This window comes from Alosa pseudoharengus, unplaced genomic scaffold (genome assembly GCF_046254945.1).
Source record: "Alosa pseudoharengus isolate Yale_2024_CS ecotype anadromous, Long Island Sound unplaced genomic scaffold, YU_APseudo_1.1 YU_APseudo_1.1_scf_13, whole genome shotgun sequence".
NCBI classification, from domain to species: Eukaryota; Metazoa; Chordata; class Actinopteri; order Clupeiformes; family Clupeidae; genus Alosa; species Alosa pseudoharengus.
The window spans coordinates 2,063,476-2,075,326 of NW_027468598.1; positions in this window are offsets into that span (position 1 = coordinate 2,063,476).

Consider the following 11,851-nt stretch of genomic DNA (forward strand, 5'->3'; position numbering starts at 1 on the left):
CATTGTTTTATATTATTGTGTTTGGTATAATTTTTAAGGGGACACTCTGGGCTTTCATTCAAGCCCTTTTGTGAATATTTATGACGAGTACAGTGGACACTGGAGCTCTTCAAACTTTTAATCACACACCATTTTCCTAATTTTAGCCTATATCATATATTTTCTTTTAGTCCTGTGGAATCAAGAAATATCAGAGACTCAAAATACAAAAACTGGAATACTGACAAGACTAAGAATTCAGAAAATGTATAATTTATCCATATTATTTCATTTTGAAGGGGGGATTTTCAGCCTTACAGTACATTAGGCAGACAGCTGTACTAAGACACTAATCAAACCAAAGTCAGTAAGATCAAGTTATCAAGTTATTTTATACAAATCAATGAAAATACAGGAAAATCATTTATATCACAGTGAGGTAACAAGTATAAACACATCATGAATGATATAACACTATCAAGAATCAAGAAGGTTTATTTGTCACTTATTGTGCCACCAACAACATATAATGGTAATAATACAAACTAAGATAACAAATAACTAGATGTACCGCAGAGCGGTACAAAATATGACCGCCGCCCAGTCCAGCACATTTTTTCCACAAAAAGAAATCACGCTGAAAGGCCTATATGATTCTAACTGTCTCACTAAATTGCATTATCCACACTCAATTCTCACTGGTATCTGCTAGACAACAAGTACCAAAACATGATTAGTTCATAGATTTCACATGTAAAATTCATTTTATACAACCCCACCTCCATCTTGCCTGTTTATAATTCTGAGAAATTCTTGATTGTTTGTGTTATGTTTATGTTATGTGTGTGTGTGTGTGTGTGAGTGTGTGTGCGTGCGTGCTTGTGTTTGTGCCTGCGTATGTGCCTGTGCATGCAAGCGTACATATGTCTACTGTGTGAGTATGTGTCATACGTATGATTACTGTGAATGTATGTGTGTGTGTGTGTGTGTATCTGTGCACATGTGTGCACATGAAATGGGTTAACATGACCCCTGGAGGCAAACATACAGAAAAAAATGGTCATCCTAGGCCCTACAGTTCTCAAGATATTCACAGAGAACTGTGTCTGCCCTACCCTCCTTTCGGGGGGTCCAGTCCAGCGGGGGGGCTACAGATCAAAACGAAAAATGACGGTTCCATGCTATCCATGTGGGGGTACATGCCCACCAAGTTTTGTGTACCCCGGTCTTTCAGTGTCCCGGGAATCCTTGTTGGTGTACGTCACTAAATGTACACATAAATTATTTTATTGTAAGGCCCCCCATGAACGAAAGTACACAAAACTTGGCATGCATTCGGAGGGTGTCATAATGATCCTACACTTTTAATTTCGTGCAGTTTTGACCTTGTCAGCCAGAGATATTGTGATGAAAACACCTAATTTTTTGCTTTTTCATTTTTAACTAGGTGGCGCTATACATACAATAAGTGGTAATGGGATGGGTTGACATGCCTCCTTAAGACCAACATACATAAAAAAGGTGGACCTCCTAGGCCCTACGGTTATCGAGATATTCACAGAAAACTGTCTCCGGCCACCTACAGGCCAGTTGGTGTATAGTAACATAAATGAATTTATTGTGTGGCCCCCCATGAACGGAATTCCACGAAACTTGGCGTGCATACAGAGGGTGTCATAATGATCCTACACTTCCAATTTTGTACAGTTTTGACTTTGTTAGGTCACAGATACCTTCAATTACAACACCTCATTTTTACTTTTTTGTGTTTAACTAGGTGGCGCTATACATGAAATGAGTGGTTATGGAATGGGTTGACATGGCCCCTTGAGATCAACATACAAAAAAAAAATGGTCCTCCTAAACCCTACGGTTTTCGAGATATTCACAGAAAACTGTGTCTGCCCTACCCTCCTTTCGGGGGGTCCAGTCCAGCGGGGGGGCTACAGATCAAAACGAAAAACGATGGTTCCATGCTATCCATGTGGGGTTACATGCCCACCAAGTTTCGTGTACCCCGGTCTTTCAGTGTCCCGGGAATCATTGACAGAAATTTGGGCATGCGAAAAAGAAAAAAAAAAAAATCTGACTAAACCTATATGACCGCCGCTTCGCTGCGCGGCGGTCATAATAAACATAATTAGAAAATGTAATTCCAGGGAATTACCATTGCATGTAAATGCAAAAAAACTGCTGTGTATAACATTGCTTACAGTATGATTATTCAGATTACATAGATTTACAGTATTCTTGAAAACCACTTACTTGAATTTCCCCTGGGGATCAATAAAGTATCTATCTATCTACTTAGATGTTAGAGTATATGACAGTCAGTACAAATAAATTGTCAATTCAATATTGATCAACATTCTTTGTTTTAATACAGTACTGCAGAAACAGCAGAATGATACTCAGAACACACTAATGAACACTTAACAACCAATGCAAGCTTGAAGACAAAAAATCAATGTTGTTGAAATCAATTTTAAAGTTAACCAATAATAATAAGGGAGAAACCAGATGTCTACTGAATTTGCATTCTTACAGAACTTGATGATGCCAATCATATTATCCTAAGACAAATCTATTTATCAGTTTTAATTCTGAACTGGCAGCAACAGCTAGAGGCCTAATGATCATAGGTCAAATTTGATGGTGATATATACACTGAAGAATAAAAGAGTCAGCCCTTCAGATGATCAGGTTTTAGACAGAACTTAGGTTAGAATCTTAATTTTCACACAGCACAGCTCAGGTCTAAAAACAGAGGTCTAACAGCACAGCTAGGTTTCACAGATGTTACAGCACAGGTATAATTCAAAAGTATGAATGGTTGACAAATATGATTCACAAGTATACAAGTTCCATATAGTTAGTATAGTCCTCACACAATATAGTTCTCAGAATGTATCAGTGTAGATCTCGGATAAGTCTCAGTATGGTTAAATGGTACTGTATGTGCACAGATATGTTGAGATATGGTCACATGTTTGTAAGAATGTATGTTAGTAGGTATGTTAATAGCAACATTGTCAGAGATGTATGGTTGACAGGTGTGCACACACGTAATGTCATACACGATCGTCACCACTGGTCTGGAACCTAAAAGACAAAAGCAAATAAGTTTAACAGTTATACCAAAACAATACAATGAATGTCTGCAATTGTCCTAACAGTACCCTATTCATGGCTTTCATAAGGTCCCTTTCCACAGGAGTATTAATCAAGCACCAATGCATTCATAATCTAGATGCTTGATGGTATACACCTGTCGAAAGGGACCTGATGAAACCCATCAATAGACGAACTATGATTGCATACCGTGATAAGAGTTTACTTAGGCTACGTAAGAATCAGGAGCATAGAATGAAAACGTAGCCATGGCCTATTTGATACACAAACAAGCGGTGTAGCCTACAGCGTTACAAATTTGGTAAAATAAAAACAGGAGCATAATGGTTAGCTTTAACTAAAATGTGAACGTAGAAGCTATAACGTTATGACCATCAACAATGAGTAACGTTATTCATGCCATGAATGAAACCCATAATGGGTTTTATCAGGTTCCTTCACACAGTATAATCAAGCACCAGTCTGCATTCATAATCTATTCTAGGTGCTTGATTCCATAGGCTACACCCGTGGAAAGTGACCTGATGTTGAATAGAACCAGAGCTGTAGGCCTACTTCTCTTGTTTACGTTAACATTCGAGTTAAAACGCTGCTGGTAGGCCTAATGAACAAATGTAACGTTAGTGCATTACGTTTGATTGTCGTAATCGAAACCTACAGCTAACCGGTCACTGTAAAGTTGACGACATATTAACATTAATTAACAGTTTCCTTACATAATAAATATAAACGTAGCAATGTGCTAACATCAACTATTTCACTAACGTTAAAACGTTACCTAATGTTATAACGTTAGTTTAGCTTATTTGTGACCCATCATTTCATACAACGCTAATGTTACATAATGTTTGACGACATAAATGGCTCAAATACCAAAACACTTACCTTGTCTGTAATTAGAGAAATGTGCCTCTGAAGGAGAGTTTTACGAGCAAATAAAGTGACCACCGCACAGCAGATGAAGATGTTCAGAAGATTCACAGCTCCAGGTGCAGGTCACGTCATAATGCTAAAAGTTACCGCCACTGCGGTCAATGTTAACTCTATGGGAATGTATTGCTCTTTTATCGTAAATATCTCAAAAAGTATAAAGTTTACACATGTAAAAAGACAATGTACAATTGTTCGTTACAAGACCTTTGTAGGAGTGTTTGAATGACGTCAAACGGTTCAGTGGTTTTAGAGCCTTTGAATGTCAAATTTGGTCGGAAGAAGAAGAATAACTACAAAAGCATTTCCTGAAGGAAATACAGTGCATGAAAATGCAAAAATATGATGTAAAATATATTGGTTGCTAGGTAGATGAGGTTTAATATAGTTGGAATGGCTGAACAGTTAAATAGGTGGATAGTTTAAATGGTTAAATTGTTTAGGTAGATAGTTGACGATAACTGACAGTTGGAATGGCTCTTATGTTTGCTAGCAGTTATGCTAACTATGTTAACAAAGATAATAATGTTAACCAAGTTACTATGCTAACTAACATGCTAACAATGTTAAAATGCTAACTATGCTAACCATGTGACTTAGCTAACCTAGCTAATCATTTTAGTAGTTATGCTAACTATGCTAACTAACATGCTAACATGTTAACTATGTTAACCATGTGACTTAGCTAACTTAGCTAATCATTTTAGTAGTTATGCTAACTATGCTAACTAGCATACTAACATGCTAACTATGTTACTTAGCTAATCATTTTTAGCAGTTTTGCTAACAATGCTAACAATGTTAGCAATGCTAACATGCTAACTAATGTGTGGCGCAATAGCACTTGGGAGTACTTCGACCTAGCGTGGTAATATTATTAACACCTAATTGTAGATCCTATCCACCACAGAGTTTAGAATCCATGCTGGATCAACCCCTTAGCCTCTCCCTCCCCTCTGAGCGAGAGAGGCACACACACTAGAGATGCGCTGATGGGCTATTATTTCAACCATAACTGCATAGCAAAACTTATCATCCATCAGCCATCCATCAGCACCAAAGTTTGTTGACCAATTTTCAAAACTGCACCCGCCCACCATCCGTTGGTTGTTTTAATGTAGGCTATATGGGTGATGCAGCGCTGCTGACGTGAGGCTAGAAAGCCCTTGCCTGTTCTAGAAAGACTGATCTAATGCAGCAAATATATTAAAAGGCTGAAGTCGTACATTGGCTAGGCCTATCCCCAGAATATCAGCAGCAAACTCAGTCTCTGTCACGCAAAACAGTCTCCAAATAAAGCGCACATCGGCCTGTTGCCTATTCTGCCATGCAGCTTGTGACAATATATCGTCCAAAATGCTTGATTGCATTGCATTCTCCAAATTTTTAGCTAAATTTTCATGTACCATATCAGCATTTTTGTTCAGTGAATCTTTTGTAAATTGCTTTACAATTACCGTCGGGCCTATAGGCCTATTGCCTGGCTTGCCTCAGCTTCGGTCACGTCCTTTTACAATTTTATCATTGTAATAAAAAACGCAATTTGCCACATAATTTCAGCATGCTCCTGGCCTATTAATTAATGCCTATTGTACTTTATTTTTTGCAAAAAGAAAGAAATCCTTGATAAAATAACAAGTCATTCACATTATAGGCTACTTTACACATTATGTCAGGTTGACCGACAAGCCTGTTCTGAAGACTCCCATTCATTTTGACTGCACGAGCGCGTCTTTTTCAGACAGACATCGCAATTCATTTTATAGCAGGCCATTGGACAAATATGACGCCTCGATATTAAAGAAACCCCGACTCCATTCATTCTGAGAGTCCACCGCACAACAGTGCAACGTGCATGTTCACATTTTTAGTAACAACCGCCAAACTTGCTTGCTTGCCTTACACATCTAAGTTTTCCGACTATTTTTCTTGCCTTCTTTTTCCGCTGTGGATGTTATGGAGTTTGTAGAAGTTTTAGCCCTTACGTTCTGAACATCTCGCACTGCCATCGCCCGATGTCATTTCTGAGTCATATCACTCTCTGTCTCTCTTTTAAATGCCTATTCCCTGAATGGTAGGCTACAATTATGTGTTTTATATATAAGCTAATATCTAAACAAAATAACCCAGGCAGTCTCATCTAGGATATAACACAGGTTGAAGTCAACGTCAAGTTGGTTCTATTTAGGGAGGTGAATGTGTGTAAACATCTGTAGATGACTCAGAAATGGCATCGGAAGACAAGGAGTGATAGTGGCAAGAGGCAAGCCGAAGTCTGCTGACAAGGGCCCGACGGTAATTGTAAAGTAATTTACAAAAGATTCACTGAACAAAAATGCTGATGTGGTACATGAAAATTTAGTTTAAAATTTGGAGAATGCAATGCAATCAAGCATTTTGGACGATATATTGTCACAAGCTGGCAGAATAGGCAACAGGCCGATGTGCGTTTTATTTGGAGACTGTTTTGCGCGACAGAGACTGAGTTTGCTGCTGATATTCTGGGGATAGGCCTAGCCAATGTACGACTTCAGCCTTTTAATATATTTGCTGCATTAGACCAGTCTTTCTAGAACAGGCAAGGGCTTTCTAGCCTCACGTCAGCAGCGCTGCATCACCCATATAGCCTAGGCTACATTAAAACAACCAACGGATGGTGGGCGGGTGCAGTTTTGAAAATTGGTCAACAAACTTTGGTGCTGATGGATGGCTGATGGATGATAAGTTTTGCTATGCAGTTATGGTTGAAATAATAGCCCATCAGCGCATCTCTAGTGTGTGTGCCTCTCTCTCGCTCAGAGGGGAGGGAGAGGCTGAGGGTCGATCCAGCATGGATTCTAAACTCTGTGGTGGATAGGATCTACAATTAGGTGTTAATAATATTACCATGCTAGGTCGAAGTACTCCCAAGTGCTTTTGCGCCACACATTGTAGTTCTCCTGTTTATTCGCTTGGAAAATCGCCACGTTTCATGTTGTGTGACGTACACATTTTTATCAACTACTCGTGCAACTGTATTTAAGTAGGGAAAAAATGGAGGTGTTTGATTACTGCTATGTTCCTCTCTCTACGGCCACGGCAGAGCCCGCTAGCATAGCAACATGCTAACACATTCGCGCCGCGCGACAGAGCGTTTGAGTGCACCTACCGGCGCGGGAGAGGTATGACTCAACTCGTGAAAGTTAAGGTAAGAACATATATTACTACTGATTTTGGGTGGCGTGTTCCTTTAATAGAGCCAGTTTGTATGCTTAACCCTTAAAGGAGTACCGTCACACCAGTGTGACGGGAATGTTGAGAAATGAACGTTCTAAAGAATATCTGGGTTCATTGAATTCAACATAGAATTTTAGAACCTTCAATTGTTGCGGAACTTAGAACGTTCAAAAACCTACACCTTTAAGGGTTAAAGCCTGAGACTGGCAGTTGATCCAGGTGGCCGGAACACCTGGCCTAGGATTCTAATTGCTTAAGTCCTCTATTATGATGTCATTAGCCCATGTTAAGTCTATGGGGAAATTTTGAATAGTTTTTAATTAATAGTTTAAAAAGTATAAAAGTTACAAATATGAAAAATACAAAGCCCCCCATGTCCTAAGTAAGACCTACGTAACATAGTTTGAATGAAGTTTCTACGTTAAACTGTTGAAGCTGCATTAAATGCATTAGCGGAAGAATAAGAAGCCTAGGAAGAACAGTGTAATAAGAAGAACAGTGATAATAGTCCATTGCATTTACATGCAATGCAATAATAAGCCTTCACCACATCAACATGACTCATCACTCAAATTGGGGCCTATTGCACAAAAGCAGAATTAAGACATCCGGGATAAGTTACTGAGCTTGGGCCTGTTGCACAAAAGCATAATTAAGACATCCGGGATAAGTTGCTGAGCTGCGCCAAAGTCCTTTTAGGCAAGTCCCTCCACTCGGCGGCCATATACCAACGTTTTATGGGCACTCATCGGTCACAGTCTTTGGGTCGAACTGCGCGTGCGCAAGGCTTCACGACACCAATCTTGCTCCAGCGGCGAGTTCACAACACATGATTGGCACGATGTCTTCACAACACACCATATGATTGGCTCAATGTATTCACATCACACCAAATGATTGGCTCAATGTATTCACATGTCGACGTTTTACCGAGGAAGGGGTGGGATATGTGTAGACAACGGCCATATTGGCGTGACAAACTAGCCCCATGCATTTCTATGGAGTATTTTTTGAGTGCTGTGTCTCCTCATTAGAAAGTCTCTGGCTGCGCTCAATGAATCCAAAACAAGAGCGTACAGGCTTAATTGGTTGCACAACGAGCAAGCCAGGATGAGCAGACACGGATTCATCAAGCCAGGTGAAACCTATCCTGGATAAGTGCGCGCTCAAGGCTCCCTCAAATAGACCCCGCCACCGATCACAGATTCACTGATTCACCATGGCAACTAGAGCGGCTTCATTGCTTCCTCTACGGTGTTAAGTAGGTAGCGATAGCCTTTTCACAACAGCAACAAACAGCAACACCTCTGTTTAGGAGAATATTGCAACTAGTTCCGCGACCACCACGTGTGAAATGGTTAGGCACCCCCGTGACGTCACATTGTCGCATGACAGGTCGGGAATGGCGAGTATGTAAAAGTTAATTAATGATCACAAACATTTAAATAATGACAATGGGTCTAGGTATATGTGATAACAATGTGTAGTGGGCAGTGTAATAATTATTGGTTTCCGTTTGTGGTGACTGCTGACTGAGATAAGGGATTGTGTCGAGATAAAGGTCTATAGATCCTGGAACTTAGCCTGGTCTGGAGCAGGCTAGCTCAGACATCCCAACCTGCAAAAAGTCATTTCAGGGAGGTAAAAAAAAAAAAAAAAAAATGTAGCCTAGTCAGTCGGCCTACACCACATAAGGAAGGCCTATAGATAGAAAATATTTAGATTTTGGTAGTTTGGTGTTTTCATGTAGCCTTGGCAACTAGCCATCTAGGCTATAGGCCTGAATAATATGCACATTAATTGGCACTTAAACTCACCTCAACATGTCTTTTGCAATCATTTCACCTGGCATGGGCAATGCTAAAGTCACTGTTACAAACAGGGCAGCGTGCAAGACTAGGCCTATCATTATTTTTTACTCTTATGAGACAAGGGTAGCCTACATTTTCGGTTTTTTTGAGGCACTGACTCTGCTATGACGCTCTTATTCATACACTGAACTGATTAATTAAGTTCGGGAGAAAAGAGATCAATTAAAGCCCGCCTACACTGAAAACTGATTGGTTGATTTAGCGAAACAGGCCAATCAGGATGCTCTCTCTCTCTTGGATGCGCTCAGGCACACACGCACCACCCCCCCCTCCCCCCTCTCTCTCTCTCTCTCCCGTCGTGTGCGCGCTACACTCAGATGCACACGCGGTCTCGAATGCTCGCTCTTGATCGCTCACTCTAGATTCCGGGAGATTTTATCTAATTTGCGGGCGTCAGGGAGCCGCTATCAATATACGGGAGACTCCCGGAACTTCCGGGAGACTTGGGATGTCTGCTAGCTCCAAAGAATAAATCGCCATGGTAACTTATACCATAACATATCCTGCTGCCCCCTATCCCGCTTTTGTGCAACTGGATCACGGATAAATTGAGCCAGAATAACCAAGATATCCCGGCTTAATCCCTTATCCTAGTTTTGTGCAATTGGCCCCTGCGCTCAATGAATCCAAAACAAGAGCGTACAGGCTTAATTGGTTGCACAACGAGCAAGCCAGGATGAGCAGACACAGATTCATCAAGCCAGGTGAAACCTACCCTGGATAAGTGCGCGCTCACGGCTCCCTCAAATAGACCCCGCCACCGATCACAGATTCACTGATTCACCATGGCAACTAGACAACTAGAGCGGCTTCATTGCTTCTTCTACGGTGTGAAGTAGGTAGCGATAGCCTTTTCACAACAGCAACACCTGTTTAGGAGAATATTGCAACTAGTGCCGCGACCACCACGCGTGAAATGGTTAGGCACTCCCGTGACGTCACATTGTCGCATGACAGGTCGGGAATGGCGATATGTAAAAGTTAATTAATGATCACAAACGTTTAAATAATGACAGTGGGTCTAGTTATATGTGATAACAATGTGTAGTGAGCATGTGTGGAATAACTATAGGTTTCCGTTTGTGGTGACTGCTGACTGAGATAAGATCCTGGAACTTACTGTAGCCTGGTCTGGAGCAGGCTAGCTCCACAGAATAAATCGCCATGGTGATTTATACCATAACATATTCTGTTGCCCCCTATCCCGCTTTTGTGCAACTGGATCACGGATAAATTGAGCCAGGATAACCAAGATATCCCGGCTTAATCCCTTATTCTAGTTTTGTGCAATAGGCCCCAGGTCTGCAACCTACACATGTAGGTACACATGCAGAACAGTCTATTTGACAGGCATGTGCAATCTGGCAGTTTGCACGAACGCACACACTTGCATGATAGCATCTCTAAGACCACATCTGGTGTAGGTGGAGAACGCATCCAGTGAATGGCCAGCTTGCCATCATTGTCAGTCCATCCATGTAGAGTAGGGCTTGGCACCACAGGAGAAGCTTGTAGACAGCAGTTCCAGTTTGCTGCCTGATAGTTTGCCCGTTCAACATGCATGTAAAGACAGTCTCTACATGGTGACAGCTGGCTAGACTCAATTTCTCCCCTTTTGGTGCAGAACAGCTGATGGTCAGTTAATTTAATTCACCTGTGCTGCTATTAGCTACGTATATGCAACAGGTAAACTGCTCAATTTTCTGGAATAGATTGTCAGTTACATTCCATGACTTTCCCAGTTCACTGAAAGTCACCTAGCAGGAGGGGTCCTTTCTTAACATTTTGAGGGCATTCAGCTTCTGCTGACTGACTGTCCTTCTTGGAGTGATAAGCGTGCAGGAATCCAAATAATGTTCTTTTTTCTGGCAACCTAAGTATGTGCTGCAGCATTTACGTCTGCACATTTGCTTTGTGGTGGCCCCACTCGTTGTCCAGCATTGTAAGTAGGCAACATTGGTGCAGGTGCACTGATGCTCCGTTGCTTTGTTTTGGCAACAGTGGACATGGGTTGAACAGGAACTTGGTCGAATTTATTTGATTTCACAGCAATCCCATTAACGCTGTGAGATGTTCCCTTGCCACTGACAGATTGTCCCAAGCTACGGTAGTGAATATGCCAGGATGGATGTTAGCTGTGTTAGGAAGAGGTGGCCTGGCAACAAGCTCGAACTCTAGGGAAATTAGATGTGCTGCCCAGACCAGAGTCCCTAACCTAAGTGTGTGCAATGGTGGGGCAGTCAGTGTGTATAAACTAATAGGAGATGAAATGCAAGAGGACACCAGCTTACCTCCAAGTCCTGGACCAGCCCGCGCATTGCCTTCTCTAGGCGACCAGCCCATACGTAATTCCTACTTTCAAGAATGTTCATAGAAAAATGTGGGGGAAAACCCCAACACAAAAACCAAAACAACGAAAATGTGTCCAAACACAAAATATATATATCCAATGGGAGAAAGGGAATATTCATCAAAAGGGTCCAGGGCGGAAACCATGAGGTGCTGGTAGGCCCCAAACAGGCCTTTCCTCATGCCAAACTGAGTTCCCTCCATTAAAGCCGCTTCATGGCTTTTATAGCTAGCTCACAGCTACCAGGTCAAAGAAGCAAACTGGTGCCCCCTTGTGGATGAGATGTGTTTGTGAAAGTGTGCTGTCTCACAAAGTGCAAATCACAGGCAGCACATCGTAACAGCTGGCAAAGCTATGTCACTTTCTGTTGATG